The sequence below is a fragment of the Hirundo rustica genome, chromosome 3 (assembly GCF_015227805.2).
Source record: "Hirundo rustica isolate bHirRus1 chromosome 3, bHirRus1.pri.v3, whole genome shotgun sequence".
Taxonomy (NCBI): Eukaryota; Metazoa; Chordata; class Aves; order Passeriformes; family Hirundinidae; genus Hirundo; species Hirundo rustica.
The window spans coordinates 55896355-55911359 of record NC_053452.1 but is presented as its reverse complement, the minus strand read 5'-3'; the positions used below and the strand labels follow the sequence as shown (position 1 = coordinate 55911359).

The window sequence follows — 15005 nt, the reverse complement described above, 5'->3', positions numbered from 1 at the left end:
ATGCTGCTGGAAGCCCAGCCAGGACTTACTGCTTTGAGACAGTCCAGGGAGCTGCTATGTCCTGCTGGCATACAATTTATTAGCCAATTGTTTGCTGGCAAACAATTTATTAGCCAATTGCAGCTGATGTTCAGTGATTGTGCAATGGCTTTTTATTTGCTTTGTCCCAGTGTTCACATTCATAGGAACACTCCAGCCCCACGACAGGGAGGCAGCGACATCCAGCCTACTGCTTGGGTGAGAGAGGTGCTGGTGCCGGGTGCTCCCCTCCCAGTGGCTCAGGCCAGGACAAACCAGCATTTTGGGACAAATTCCATCCTCTGGGACCCGGGCAGCAAACAGCTCCCGGAATCAGTCACAGGCACCTCGGGGCTGACCCAGCCCCTGCAAGCTGAAGAGGTCCAGGTTATTTTTAGGCTTCTCCTGCAGGATCGGTGCAGCGTGGCAGCAGTGACACTGTCGGCTCCCGGCTCTCCCACGGAACGTGTGGCTGTTGTGGGGATGCTCTCGCCATGCCCGCCGGCTCTCGGCACCACCCCAGCATGAGCTTGTCCTCACAGCTTCACAGCTTCAGCGTGCACCAAGAGGACTCGCTGGAACTGCCCCTGCTGTGTTTATGAATGTGCCTTTGCCTTGAAGCAAACCAGAAGCGTTCCCGCAGCCGAGCTCAGCTGCGGAGAGATTGAAGCTGTTCTTCATTAACACCTTGAAGTGTTGTTTGCAGTTTCCAGTTCACACCGTCTGCTGTTCTGTAGCCACACCAATGAGCTCTGTTTGGCTTGAATGTAGATGAAGTGTGCTAGCAAGTATGTCAAGAGTTGGATCATGATCAAGTTTCAGTCACGTAAATGTGTAGGCATGCCCCCAAACAAACATAAATCTTTCTCTCCATCATGGCAAGGCAGTGCGGGAGAACTGCGTCAGCCAGCAAAGCTGGAAGACAGTATATTTGGATGTTTCTTGTCATGCAAATGCCGAATATTCAAAAATTGTGCCTTCCAAGATTATGAGACTGGCTTTAAAATACTGTAATCTTAAAATAAAGGCTCTAGAAACCCCTTTATCTTCTGCTTTTCTCAGATTCTTCTGAGCCAACCAGCACCTAAAAATCACATTTTTCACCTTTTCTTTTCATCTATGAGCATAGAAAAATGAACTAAAATATGAAAACTCCTATTCATGCATGAACAACTCACTTCAGAAGGAGAAGCTTTACAGAGAAACATCACCTCATGAAGCTCATGAGACACTCTCTGGAGCTGATAACACTGGATTTGATAAAGCCAGGGATTGAATTGGCCAAAGTTTGAACAGCTGTAAGAATTATATAGTTCAGATTACAGAATTCTTGCTGACAGAAGATACATATGGAGTGAAAAACACTAGGTATAGATTACCTGAAAGGAAGGAAAGGAAGTAAAAAGGTCAGAAGGAGCTACAGTTGTTGTCTTGTGCAGTGCAGAACAAGCATTTTCAGTCACACACCAGGGAAACTCCTTCAAGGCTGTGAAGTTCTTCCTTCAGCCCAGAACTCACACATTCCCATAAAAAGTGACTTGATGCCAACCTGTATTTTGGAGGACTGGCAACTGATTATCACTTGGCCCCCTAATCAGGTCTTACCTACATAATGTAGTATGTCACTGGACTGTTAATGTCTAACTAATGTCACATACACCGCCATATTCAGTGCAGCAAAGCTTTGAAAGTTCTTCAGATTTTTAAATCTTGTTTTATAGGATTTTTTTCTAATAGTTTTAAATTGTTTTAAATTATACATTGCTTGGGTTTAAAGTATACACTACTCTATAAAACAGTTTCATGTGGTTGTTAAACTACCAGATTCTTGTTAATTTTCAAGTAGACTTCTAAATAAATTCTCTAAAGCTTTAGAGACTTTGTTATCCATTGTAATTAAGTATAGTTTAAATTTAGCACATTGTAACTTCCCTTTTGCCTTATATCCCCAATAATTTTATGATATCAAGACTCTTAGATATACTCTGATACTTAATATTTTCCTTTATTTATTTTTAAATTAAGTATAAGAATGTTTTTGTATACAGATACAGAAATAACATAGCAGTTCAAATATTGAACATTACTGCATTTTCTCCCCCAAGACTCCTTAGGTTGAATCATAGAAAACACCCTCATAATTTTCAAATTTTCTACTGCCTCTTCATATATGCAGCATAATATATATAAAACATCATATGATGTTCCAAATTATTATCTTGATGGAAGCTTCTCTAACATCAGGGACAAGGGCTTCATAATTTAATTCAAGTATTGCAATGATCAGCATTCCCATAGTCTAAAGCTTAAGACATCTGACCTCTAGGAACAGATTGAGGTATGTCATTATCAGTAATCTAGTCTTTACCCACAAACTTTCACTGAAATTTAAAATCAGTTAAATTATGTAGGGTTTAGGCTGCTTGCTCAAACGAGGAAGTTTTGCACTTTCTATTAATCTCTATTTGATAACTGCAGTCTTAATTACACTGAGTGTTACTAATTTTCCCCGTCAGCCAACACATGAACGTTGCACTATTAAAATACAGATTCATGTTTCTCCTTTTGAAAAGAAGGCGTGGGACTCATCTCATTTTATTCTTGCATATTTATTTACACTGCAAAGCTGACTGCTGTGTCTCTGTAGCACAGGGCGCGAGTCAGACACCCACCACCTCTCATGGCTGCTCCTGCCACTTGTGTTAGGCACTTAGGCAAGAATGGCACAAATTCTCCTGCCATCACTGACTGGCTCCAGATAACTCTGGTTGGATACTGACATTTATCAAGGTTTTCTTGCCACGGATTGCAGAGAGAACAATGATGATCTTTTAAGACAGGAGTCGCCATGACACATCTCTCCATGTCTACAAGATATCAGCTCTTCTGGTCCTGAGCAAGCTGCTGCATGGACTTCCAGTTGTGCTTCTGACTGAACAGTTTGTCTTTCCCTGCCACTGTTAGCAAAATCTTGACTCTCAGAAATCCTAGCCATTTTGACAAAAAGAAAAAAGTAATTTTGATATCTGTATGCCTAAAATTCTTGATAAAATCTCCTAAATCTCTATAATTTATAATCCCTAGAGCTGTCCTCATTAAGGGGCAGATGTTTGCTTTGTCTCAGCTTCAGGACTTTTGATTTCATGTAAAAAGGAAGTGAGGTGAGCAATCAGGCTGGCTCACCTGTCCTTTATCCTATTTCCTTCTTTTCTACTGGAGAAAGCTGGGAGTATTTTTGTGTATTCTTTATGCTTTTGTCTCTCTGTCATCACATACTTTTTAGAGGAAGTCAGTCTCACTTTTCTTTCACTGGAAATCCAGAGGGATATAACCCTAAATATCAAATCAAATTTTGTGTTAATTGAAGGTGGGTTTTGTATTGTATTTCAACTTCTGCTGGTCTCCAGTCAAGAAGGAACTGGGGAATCTGTTCCCACCTTGGGGAACAAGTTATTTCACTTTTCTGAGTAGCGCAGATGGCACAAACAAAGTATATCATAGAGTGAAAAGTAGAAAATATCTGCTAATAATCCAGATTAGGTTATGAAGAGTGATCTGTGCCTCCTGTATTTCTGGAATTGGCTTATATCTCCATAAAGATTAATGTAAACGGTAACCCTTTCTTTGCAAAGCTCAATATGACAGGTCCTGTTGGTCTTAGCAGTCTTGTCCAGTATGTTTCTGATCAAGATATCTTTTGCAAGATAAACAGTAAACAGTAATTTTGTGGTCTACAGTTTTGTGAAGTTGTGCAACTGATTTGTTTCTAAACAGTAGTGGTATGTGTTTGATGTTTTCTCAGTGGAACATTTCATTGAACAAAACTCAATTTTAAAATGCTGTGAAACAATTCCATTAGTCTAAATTGAACACTATTTCGGTAAAGCACATACTTCATAAAAGTAGCCATATAGATGTGAAATCAGTTGTTAGCAAGACTGTGTTATCACTTGAAACCTTCTGTCCATAATGTTTCTATTTTCAAAGTCTATATAATTCTTCTTAAATATATATTTGCTAGTATTAGCAGCTTTATTTGAACAAGACAGTATGGCAAAATATTTCAGTTGGTACTATTCTTGTGTGCTAGGGAAACTGGACTAGAATAAATTATTATTACGTGAGTGCATAAATTATTTGGAAACCATATACAAAGAGTAGTTCTCAATGATACACTGTTTAGTAGAGTCCTTCAAGTCTTTTTTTCCTTGTTCCAGTAATATTCAGTATTCTCACTGATGGCTTGGATGAAAGATTAGAATGTACACTTAATAAATTAATAAAGCAAAACAAGCATTTTGGAAGCAAGGCTGTGGAAAATGTCAAAGTAAAGGTAAAGTATGCTGATGTTTAAAAATAGGTTAGAAAAAACATCAGCAAGTATCTCATAGGTCAGGGGTGAGCAAGGAGATCTCTCACATCACCTGCTACTTCTATTCCTTTAGTGATTTCTATTAGTATGATAATTACAAGAATAATAATTATGCATAAAAGAAGTATTTTGTGTAGCTCCAGAAAATTGCAGGGTATGTAACCAAAAACTTAACATTGGTTCTGGAATTTATTGATTGGCTTTTGTATTTACCTTAGATTGAAGCAAATATACTTCTTAGAATTTTGCCCATGTCAGTACTGATTAAAAATTTCTAGGGTCTGATGGCTTTGTGAACAGTCTTTGTGAAATAAATATGTGACCATAGTCAAATGTCTGTGGTAGGATATAACACATTCATACTCATAAGAAATTTTGGTCTTCAATCTACTAATAGTCCATGGAAAAAGACACCTTGAGTTTACCTAGGGAGTGGGGTAATCACCCTCCACAGGTACCTCTGCCTCTCCTTCTACGTATTCTGCAGCAGATGTATGTTGTCGTCTTTCCTATCTTAGTCTGTGATACTCAAAGTTTGATTTTCTTTGGACTTCACTGAGGGCTATCTTGAAAAATTACAATTGTAAGAAAATCAGAATAGATAATGTAGAGGTCTGTTTTGATCCTTGGTTCCGTGAAGGCCATTCAATGAGTCATTTATGAAGGTTTTATAGTTGTTATTGATACATAATGGAGATGACCAATATGTGTTAGAGATAGTTCTACAACAAACTCATATAAACCACTTATTAACCTGTTGAATTCTTGCTTATTTGTTTGTTAATCCTCTAGATTGTTTACTCTGTATCTTGTGTACAGTGTGTGAGAGAGAAAATACAGGACTTTAATCCAGAAAATCTGCTATACAAAATTAATTTTTACAGGGATAATATTATATTGACATTTTTAAGTACTAAGCTAATGGACATTTATTTTTTTAAATAATGGAATGATTAATCCTGGATAATGTTTTAGGAACCATACAGTATAAGAGGCCTTTCTCCCTCATAGGCATTGTGTGGCTAACAGAGAGACTGTAAAATTTATCCCAAATCTTTTCTTAATGAAGCATTTGCTATTGCATGGCTAAAAAAAAAAAAAAAAAAGTTTAAAAAAAAGGTCTCATTTTTAGGGCTTTTTAAAAATTGGAATTAAACTCCAGCAACCAGTGATGACTAGTTATTGTTCCTTTTATCAACAGGCAAGATGAAGGAAGTTCTGGCAGCTTTCCATGTCCCGGGCTCTGCAGAGCTAAGTGAGAAGTGCGCCCATGTTCTAGCACGCATCACATCCCATCGACCTTGGGTCTGGAGTGCCAGAAGGATCCCAGCGCTGCGCTCTGAGACGGCTCTGAGCACCTCAGTACCCCGTTTTTGACAGAACCCAGGGATGGCAATATCACACACCAGTATTACCTGTCTGGGGCAGGTTTAATTTTATAAATTAAAACAATAAACTCTATGAGTTTCTAGACCGTATTTGCGCAGTTGAGGATGATCTGCTCAAATGAACAGTTTTGCATTCATCGAAGAGACAGGTTCTTCTGCTGGACCAGAAGATGACAGTGGACTGTATATTGTAACTAATATCATTTGTAGCATCTCCTACTGCAAATAATTGAAGAACAGATTGCAAGAATATCCTGTAGGGAATAAGACATGATATGTTTTGATCTGCAGATTTTTTAAAAAGTTTTGTTTTTTTTAAAGATAACCACTTTTAGATAACACTATGTGTGCAGTCTATGTGCAGCTCTTCACTGTGGCTATCTGTGTTCCAGAGATGATGAATTCCTTGTAAGACGCCTCAACCTTTTAAAATTTGTGATTAATCCTTAAATTATAAGATTATAATGAAAAGCTAGAAGGGAAAACTTCTAGGGCTTTTATTTGACTAAATGTCTCCAATTACCTCCTGTTAAAGTCCTGAAAGGAGAGGGAAAAGGCAGAAAGTAGGAATTAAATACAAAACCCCCAGGTTGCATTTCTTTTTTTTGCATATACACCTATCTAAATATGTGTTTGATCTAATATCCAAGGAGAGAGAAACAGCTAAAAGTTAGCTGAGTCATCACAAATGGTCTGTGTTTTCGGGCAGTATTTGCTGATTTTTTCTCTTGAATAGCTATAGAAAAGAAGGAATATGTATATGCCCCACCATATGTGAAAAGGACATACTTGCCATTCCTTTATTTATTTTTGCTCTTTCAAAAATTAAAGTGTCAGTTATTTGGAATGCTGTAGTCTGTGGTCTCTTTACGTTTGTTTAGTGAGAGCCTTTCAGCAAAATCATTCCCATTACAGTGTAACTGCATGGTGACCACAGCTTTGGGCCTGTATAATAAAGATCTAAATTCAAAATTTTTTTCTCATCATTTTCTCTATTTTTATGTTGTATCTGCAAGTTTTTAATTGGAGTCCTGCTCATTGCTGTGCTTAGATTTGACAAAATTTTTAGGAAGGAAGTAAGGTATTTGTATGGTTGAACCTTGTTCTCCTTTGTGTTATTATTTACAACAGATTAGAGGGCAGATGCAAAATGTTAAAAAATCAAAACAGATGCTTAAATTTAATTTGCATATGAGTCCCCAGGACAATAAGGAGATCAGACTCTTTGCATCCCAGATTTAAGGTCATGCTCAAGTATTTGGCATCTGGTCTCTCTGAATTAGTAATCCTGCAAAGGTATTGGAGGAAAAAGCTTCAGAAAAGTTGAGTCTAAGCTGGCTTTGATTTGCTGTGCGTGATATATTTTGCTGAACACACAGCTATGCTGTACAGCAGAGTTCAGGAGCCATTCAGATTCTTTTTACTTCCTCCTTCTTATTTTCTTCTCCGAAGACAAAATTTTAAATTATAAAAATGTTCTTCATATAGGAGTTAAGTTTGTGTGAGCAAAAACTGCTCATGGCATTTCAAAAATGAATGTGGTCCTGGCAAGGCTATCTTAGCCATGCTGCATTACAGCAGGGCTTTGTCCCACTGTAGTTACCTCACAGCAAATACCTGAATTCATATCAACAGAACACCTCTGACCTTTGAAGTCTTTTAGTTGGGCATCACTGTTGTCCTGCATCTGACGTAATTGCACGTGGATGGTGGAGTGCTCACTGCAGTGACATCCGTACCAGTGCATCTAAAACACAAACAGGGGCAGACAGCAGCATTTCGGAGAAGTTCCCTGATCAATTTCAGCTAATCTAAGGCTCAGCGCCTGCTCACCTTCTGCTCACACCTTCCCACGACCTCCCTCAAAGAGCTGCACACCTAAGAGGCTTCCTGATGTGACTGAAAACATCTTTGTGTAAGAGTTTAACTCATGTGCCAGCTCTGAGAGCGGGGAGAGGGTGGGAAGGAACACCTTTTTATCAGCAGTTTCGTTTTAGGTTGGCTTACACTGATAGAGGACCCATGACCTCAGGTGCCTCTGCGAATTAACTGATCTTGTTAGCTAAACTTTCTGTTTCAGGACATTGCCTCCCTATAGCTAAGAAATGTTCCTTGATTCAGTAACACCGCAAAGAAAATAAAGCACTAGAAATTAACTAAATCCTTAGAAAGTAATACTAATGGCATCTTTGAAACTGCTTGTGCAGTGACAGTATTTGTGGTACCAGAAAAATACAATGCCACAAAAGGAATACATTCTTGCCATTCACATTACTCTGAATATCAAAATGTTTTCAGAAAAACGGAAGCGAAAGCTCTGGGCCGTAGCAGTACGAGGGCAGCACAAGCCTGCTGTGCCGGCAGACCCGTAGCTAGTAATGAGGTTTATGCTCAGTATGTGGACAGCTGGACCCTCCAAAACTGAACGTGCTTGAGCTTGACCATGGCACCATTTGAATATGAATGACAAGAATGAATTTCCCCAAGTTCAGGGCCTTCTATTTGCCAGAAATGGCCTTTTTGTCTGTACCGGAGGCTGCTGAAGTTTGACCGTCCTGGGTGAACTTTTCTGACGAGATGGGTGACTGTTGCCCATCTGTTGAAGGAGTGATTAAAAAACAAAACACAACAAACCAGGCAAGCCTCCTGGCACTCCAGTAAGGGCAAAGGTTGAAGCTTTTTGTTCTTTGGATGAATCCCCCTTTGAGATGCCTCTCCATGCTTTCCCTTGGCATCTGCACAAGCCCTTCTTTGTGAAGGGACATGAATATGGAGAGACCTGCAGAGCGCCCGTCTCTTCAGTCTGCTTCAAAGGAAAGTTTCAAAAGTCATTATTTTCTGGCAACTTTAAACATCTGAATGGGGGTAGTACTGGCTTTACAGACAGTATTGGCTGATTGTGATGACTTGGAGCAATTCAGTATTTGCTCAATTAGAACAGGTACTAAATGTGGCCTGTGCAGCTTAGCAGGCAAGAGTGTTGGTTTTGCCGACTGAATGTAATGTGTGAATATGGACTTCACATTCAAGTAAGACGGTCTTAAGTAATTTCCTTAGCAGACAATAATCCATTCAAAGAATAGGAACATCTGTTCAGGGCCCAGACCGAAATAAATTGTAGGTTTAGAGACAGGTCTTTTGTCCAGCACTGTTTGGGCACTAGATGTGTAAGAAACAGTTGACTCTCCAGGTCACAGCTGGGGCTTCGATGCCATGTCTCTGCTACAGCTGAGCACACCAAATCTTACCTGTGGCTACAGTTCTGTTCCTGCTGCCAGACTGCACTGCTGTGGTGGCACAGGCTTTTACAAACATCAGCTTGCTTTAGATTGCTTGCTGTTACATTCCCTTGGGTTTGAACTATGTGTGTGTATGCTGCAGTTGATTCAGCCTACACATACACAGAAAACCCTACCAGTAGTCATCACATGGTTACATTTGTTAGCTGTTTATCAAAAAAGCCCAAGTTTTTTAGAAGTAATGATCACATTTCATAAGCAATTATGAACCTTACTTTTAAAATTCTCTGTTGCAAGAGATTAGTCTAGGAATCTAGGCTTAGCTTGGATATTAAGAGAAAGTTCTTTACTGTGAGGGAGGTGAGGCACTGCAACAGGTTGCCTGGTGAGGTTTTGGATGTCTCATCCCTGGAAGTGTTCAAGGCCAGGTTGGATGGAGGTCTGAGCAACCTGGACCAGTGAAAAGTATCCCTGCCCATGACAGGGGATTTGAACTAGATGATCTTTAAGATCCCTTCAACCCAGGCCAGTCTATGATTCTGTGAAATCTTGTCAAATATTAACCAAAGGAATCTCAAAGAGGTTTGCAGGCAGAGTATCATTTATTCTAATGTGTAAGTAGATAAACCAAGTCACCAGAGAGCTAAGTAACTTCATGGATATTTCACAAGTTGCTTCACTACAATCAACAAAAAACAAACTAATGGTCTGGTAAGGAAGCAAACATCTTAAGAAGTTATCACATGATTTTTGTCTCTCCCTGCTGTGTTTGCCTTCTCTGTGAAGAGAGCTCCTCTGTCAGCAGCTTCTCTTCACCTCAGCTGCTCTGAGGGTTCTGCACCCATCCCCTCTAAATCTTGCAAGAAACAATTATATTGCATTACTCTATATGATAGCTTTAACTGCCCTCCAGGAATCACTGTGAAGGGCTAGATCTTATCACTGTTTTCTTAAACTCCATGTCAGAGCTGGAAGATCCACTTTTCACCAAGGCTCCCTATTGCCAGCACAGTGCTTTAAAATATTTTCTACCTTTGTGTTACTACCACTAGAAATAAACAGAAAAATGTTTGATCAACTTCAAAAGAAAAACCAGTCTGAAAAAACTGCCACCTTCCAAGTCAGAGGGAAACAGGTCAAACTGTTCAATGAAATGAATGCAGAAGCAGGAGGCAGTGCTTGCAGAGGGCTGTGGGAGCTGTGCCCTGCCTGACCTGCCTGCAGGGACGCGCTGGCAGAGCTGCTGTGAGGCAGAAGGCACTGTCCTCCCATGGCCCCACAAGGCACATTTCATGGCAGGTGAGCTTTGGCAGGAGAGGCGAAGCTTTTCCTAGCTCATTGTTACTCCTGAGGACAGCACAGGCATCACAGTGATAGCAGGCACTGAGTGGGAACGGGGCTGAAGCCGTCTGTACTGGCAATATGCTGCATTTTCAAAGCAATAATTAATGATTGTACTGAGCTCCCAAGGCATGTGGTGGATTCACTGTCAGTGGGAATACTTAAGTCAAGCTTCTTGACCATTCAAAGGCTGGTGATGTCCTGGTGCAGGCAGAAGGGATGTGCTTGATGTGGGGACTTGTAGCTGACCTGTGCTCTGTGGAGTGGAGGATGAGAAAGACCTCAAAGCTGGTGATCAAATGACCTGGAGCTCTCTGTTATCTAATCACAGATTCCTTTCACAGCCACCACTCTCTTTTGACACCAATATTCACTTTGCCTTCAAAGCAGAGACTTTGTGCTCCGTCTCCATGGGGATCTGGCAGTGCAGGTCTCTAACCATCAGTGGGTGTTAGAAAAATAGCAATTTCAGTTGTATCTTGTAAAAGTCAGCCAAATTATGACGTTTTCTTTAAAATCTCAACTGTGTAAGTTCAGGCTGAACAACAACAAAAAATTCCTTACTCTTACTTAGGCACAAAGCTTCCTATTAAATCCATTTTAAACTGAAATATTAGTAACTAGATATTCAAAATTGCTGAAACCTATTGCCTTCAGCAAAGTTCTGGAAACTAGCCAAAACCAGGAAAGTGTTTTCTTGTTTGTTTACAAGAAGTTTTGTTTTGAAAAATGGCCAAAATTACACATGACATCCAGATGAGATTCCCACCCCAGAAATCTTGCTTTTGTTGCGACACTGAAGTGTCATGTACAATACAGATTTGGACAATTTCAGGAATTCTTTCCCCAGAACCTTACGTATAGCAGATTTTGTCTGGTGGATTTCTTATCAAAAGCCTTCAAGAGGTCCAGGTTCTGCTGTTCGGTTTATTTTCGTTTTGGTTTTATTGTTTGTCAACAAAACAGCTGCAAAATAAACGTCAGAATGTGTAAGCGAGTCCAGGTAAGCTAAGGCAGAGGGCTGAGTGCTTTCCAGCTGGGAGACCCTGCCCAGTATATTAAGCAACTCATAAGTGCTGTTCTGAAGTTTGTCCGTCGAAAGCCCAGCCCAAAATTGTGGTTCTCTGTGGCTGATGCGAGGTGCAAACACCTTGGCTTTCTATAACTTGGGGAAGAACTGAAGCACTGGCAGACCTGGAGAATAGGCTTTCTGAAGAAGTCAAGCCACAAGTTGGCAGAGATGGGACCTGTCATGCTTGCTTCCTGAAATCTCTCCTTTCCACAGCAGGGGAAGCAGGAATGGCCTCTAGTGTAAGTAAAATGATCCCTGCAGAGCTTGAACAATAATTGCCATCTCTATCTGGAAGACACTCAAAGGCATCCTTTTTTGTTGTTAGGGGTTTCTTTATTCCTTTTTGGAGTGCGTATTGTGTACGTCAGCCAGTTCTTTTTCAATGGGCACTCTCACAGCCTCCTTGTACTTACCACAGTGACACAGGAAGAGAAAGGCTCCTTAGCATAGCTTTGAAATTGTCATCACAATCATCTCTGCACTCACTAATGCAGCTTAACTTGACATAGCTGATTTCAAGTGCTGTTACAATAAGAAAAGCATGGCATTTACTTAGCTGTTAATGTAATGTCCAAAGAGAAGGGCATTCATTCCTATTCCAGCTCCACTTCTCAGGCAGTTTTACAGTCAGCTTCTGCAGGGAATACCAGAGCAGTGATTCATCACTGGGGCAGTCCATTCCATCTCCAGAACACTGGATTTCCCAAATGTCACAGCTTATAAAATACAGTCAGTGATGAGGCTTCATTTTCTGTGCTGTCAGTGTTCTGTGTTTGTTTTTAAGGATTCCCAGCCCAGAGATGGTGATTTTTTTTTGTCTTTATTCATAGGCATAAATTCAGGAGCTCCAGAAGCACTAAACAACATATATTAGGTGATAAATCAAATCAGTCTTGGAAAGCATCGTGTGCCATGGCAGAGACAATCAATAGGAGAACCTGTACATAGCAAATTAGTGCTGTAATGAATTACATTCCAGGCCCTGGCCCTTCTTTTGTGTAATCACTGGGTTATCTCTTCCTGTAATAGCACAGAGTACGTGCCTGCACTGATTTGTAGGATATACTTGTGCTGAGAATTGCACACTGGACTCCTGTAGTTTAACTGCCTCTTGAAGTTCATGGCAAAGCTTGCACAAACTGCAATGGGGCAATTAGTCCGGATGATAAATATGGATCATTTCTCACCAGAGACACAAACTGCTACGCAGAAAATCACGGGTATTTGCCACATATGGAAACTCTCATCTCATCATGATGACGTCCCTGTGTAACTGAAGTCGCTGTGAGCCAGTGTAAACATAGAAATTCAAGGGAGAAAATGGGGTCCTGGATGATGAAGATATCCATGTCCTGTGAGTGTGTACAGTCACAAAACAGGTTCTTTCCCTAGTTTAATTGATGGGAGTCAATTAGTTCTAAATATGCAAGGCTATCAACAGCTGAACTCAAAAGACACAAGAAGCAAACACAGAGGTACAGAATAGCACTAATAATTTTTTCTGCATTAATCATATTTCTAATCTTTCTGTATCCCAAGAGGAAAATTCTATTTTTACCTTAAATAAGCTTCCAGCAATTCCTGGGGCACATGGGGCTTTGAGACCAAACAAAAGCTCTCTTGCCCCAAAGATTCCTGGTCTTTACTCAAGAGCAACGAGAAATAATAGAAACACATGGAGGCCATTTGAAAGATGAAGCCTCTTCAGCAGCGGTAGCACTTCAGATGATGAATGCTGCCATTCGGGTTTGGAAAGGCAACTTCAAAGTCATTGACCTGTTTACCTGGCTTGGTGCCCCGTAGGTCTTTCCTCCCATCCCTGCTCTCTTTCTGTGCACAGAAAAGGTAAAACCATGCTCTGAGTCATGGCAATGCTATGAAGTTGAAGTCAATGACCAGTTCTACTTCGTTTAAACTACAGTGAGTGTTGCTGGCCCTGGAAGTGTTGCTCAGTGCTTTGTGGCACAGCTGTGTAGGTTCTTTTGGGGCAATTGGCCACAGCAAGGCCAGTGTGAGTATGTGGACACTTCTGGTTCTTCGATGCCCACTCCTAGCAAAGCAGCTACTGTGTTCCAGGGTAAATTATGATCTTGAAGGTCTCTTCCAACCTAAAAATTCTGTGATTCTGTGAAATCAAAGAGGAGCCTCTGCGGTCAGAGCTCCAGCAGCACAGAAAATCATTCTGATGTAGACAGCTACTGACCTGCTGCAGCAGGGTAGTGTAGGTTATATAACTTCCAAATGCAGATGAGAAGAGTCTTGTAATAAAGTTTGACTTCAGTCTTATGCTTTTCACCTTATTATGCCACATAAAAAAATACAGATTCTTTGCTGCGACATATTCCAGTCAGCCTAACTCTTTGTTCTTGTTCTTAAATAGTCCAGGTTGATAGAAATCATTTCAAACTTATTTCAGAACACCTTTTTAAGTGCTATACATGCTTTTAGAGTGTGCTTTTCAATGGCAGCTCTATGTTCTTATGGATGAGGACCGTCACTTAGGTGAGTTTAAAAGTGTTAGGAAAATTAATCCACGAACACCAGAGGTTTATGTCCAAAAAGGAGACAGAGGAGTCCTTTTACTTTATTCGAATAAAGGGAGAGGCCATGGGGCATTTCCCTTGGGGTCTCTCAGTTTTTCAGAGGACGCAGCCTCCTTTTTATCCTAATTTCCCGGCCGCATTTCCCTCTCTCTTTCCCCACTGGCTGAGGTACTTGAGAGGTACAGACTTCCCGAAATGCCTAAGACCTAAGATTCCCCTTTTGATGTATAACCCCCCACTAATTTTTTATTTTTATGGGATTTATGGGTTTTCCCCATTGTTGCTTTCATCTTTCAATATTCAATTTCATTTACAAACAAACTTATGGTTTGTTTTTAAAGGCAAGTATCTTCTTTTCCATTCATCAATCAGTAGACTCCTTCCCGTTGTTTCTCTTATTTCTCAGTGCTAGTTTTATCTACTAGCAGACCCAGGGCTTGTTTGTAAAGACAAATCTCATTCCTCTCAAAAGCAGCTCTCTGCCACATTTGGCATTTTGCAGCAAGGAGATCTTTCTAGGGTACTTCACGCCCACCCCAGTCAGGGGCAGGATGGTGGAGCTTCCCTTCCTTTCTGAGCTCCAGCACTTGCCATCCTTCCCGCTGAGACCCACGGGCCGCAGTGGCAGGTGCCCCTGCCGGGCCGGGAGCAGACAATGTGTCCCGATGGATTTGCCAAAAGTTAAACGGCTGAAGCGGAGGCTGGGAGCTGGGTTGTTGCCACTGTGGACTCCAGACGGGATATTTGGCAGCATTCCCGAGTCTCTGAATAAAGGCAAAGGGAGCCAATTAGTAGCTAAATAAAATTATGTATGCAGTCAAAGTTTAGACAAGACAGAGTAACTGATTGCATTCATTGGGAGAGTCGAATAAAAACACCCCTCAAAAGAGCCCTTGCTCCAAAGCAAGGGCTGTTTGCCCAAGTATATTTTCCTTCTAGCCGATGTAAGTCTACAACTTTTTTTTTTTTTTTTTTTTTTTTTTTTTTTTTTTTTTTCCCTGTCAACCTGCACTATTGACAGGAAAAAAATAC

At 40.6% G+C, this 15005-nt stretch overlaps 1 protein-coding gene across 2 annotated transcripts in view; it reads left to right on the top strand.

The window, feature by feature from the left end:
* The window catches only part of SCAF8 (SR-related CTD associated factor 8), a 151911-nt gene that overhangs the window by 81428 nt on the left and 55478 nt on the right, over positions 1 to 15005 (top strand). Inside the window, exon 21 of one of the 2 annotated variants that reach the window (XM_040058877.2) lies at positions 5592 to 6691. The exons of the other annotated variant lie outside the window; for it this stretch is intronic. The gene's annotated coding sequence lies outside the window, so the exon portion shown is untranslated. Of the gene's footprint in view, positions 1 to 5591; positions 6692 to 15005 lie in introns of those variants that run through there. 2 annotated transcript variants of the gene reach the window in all.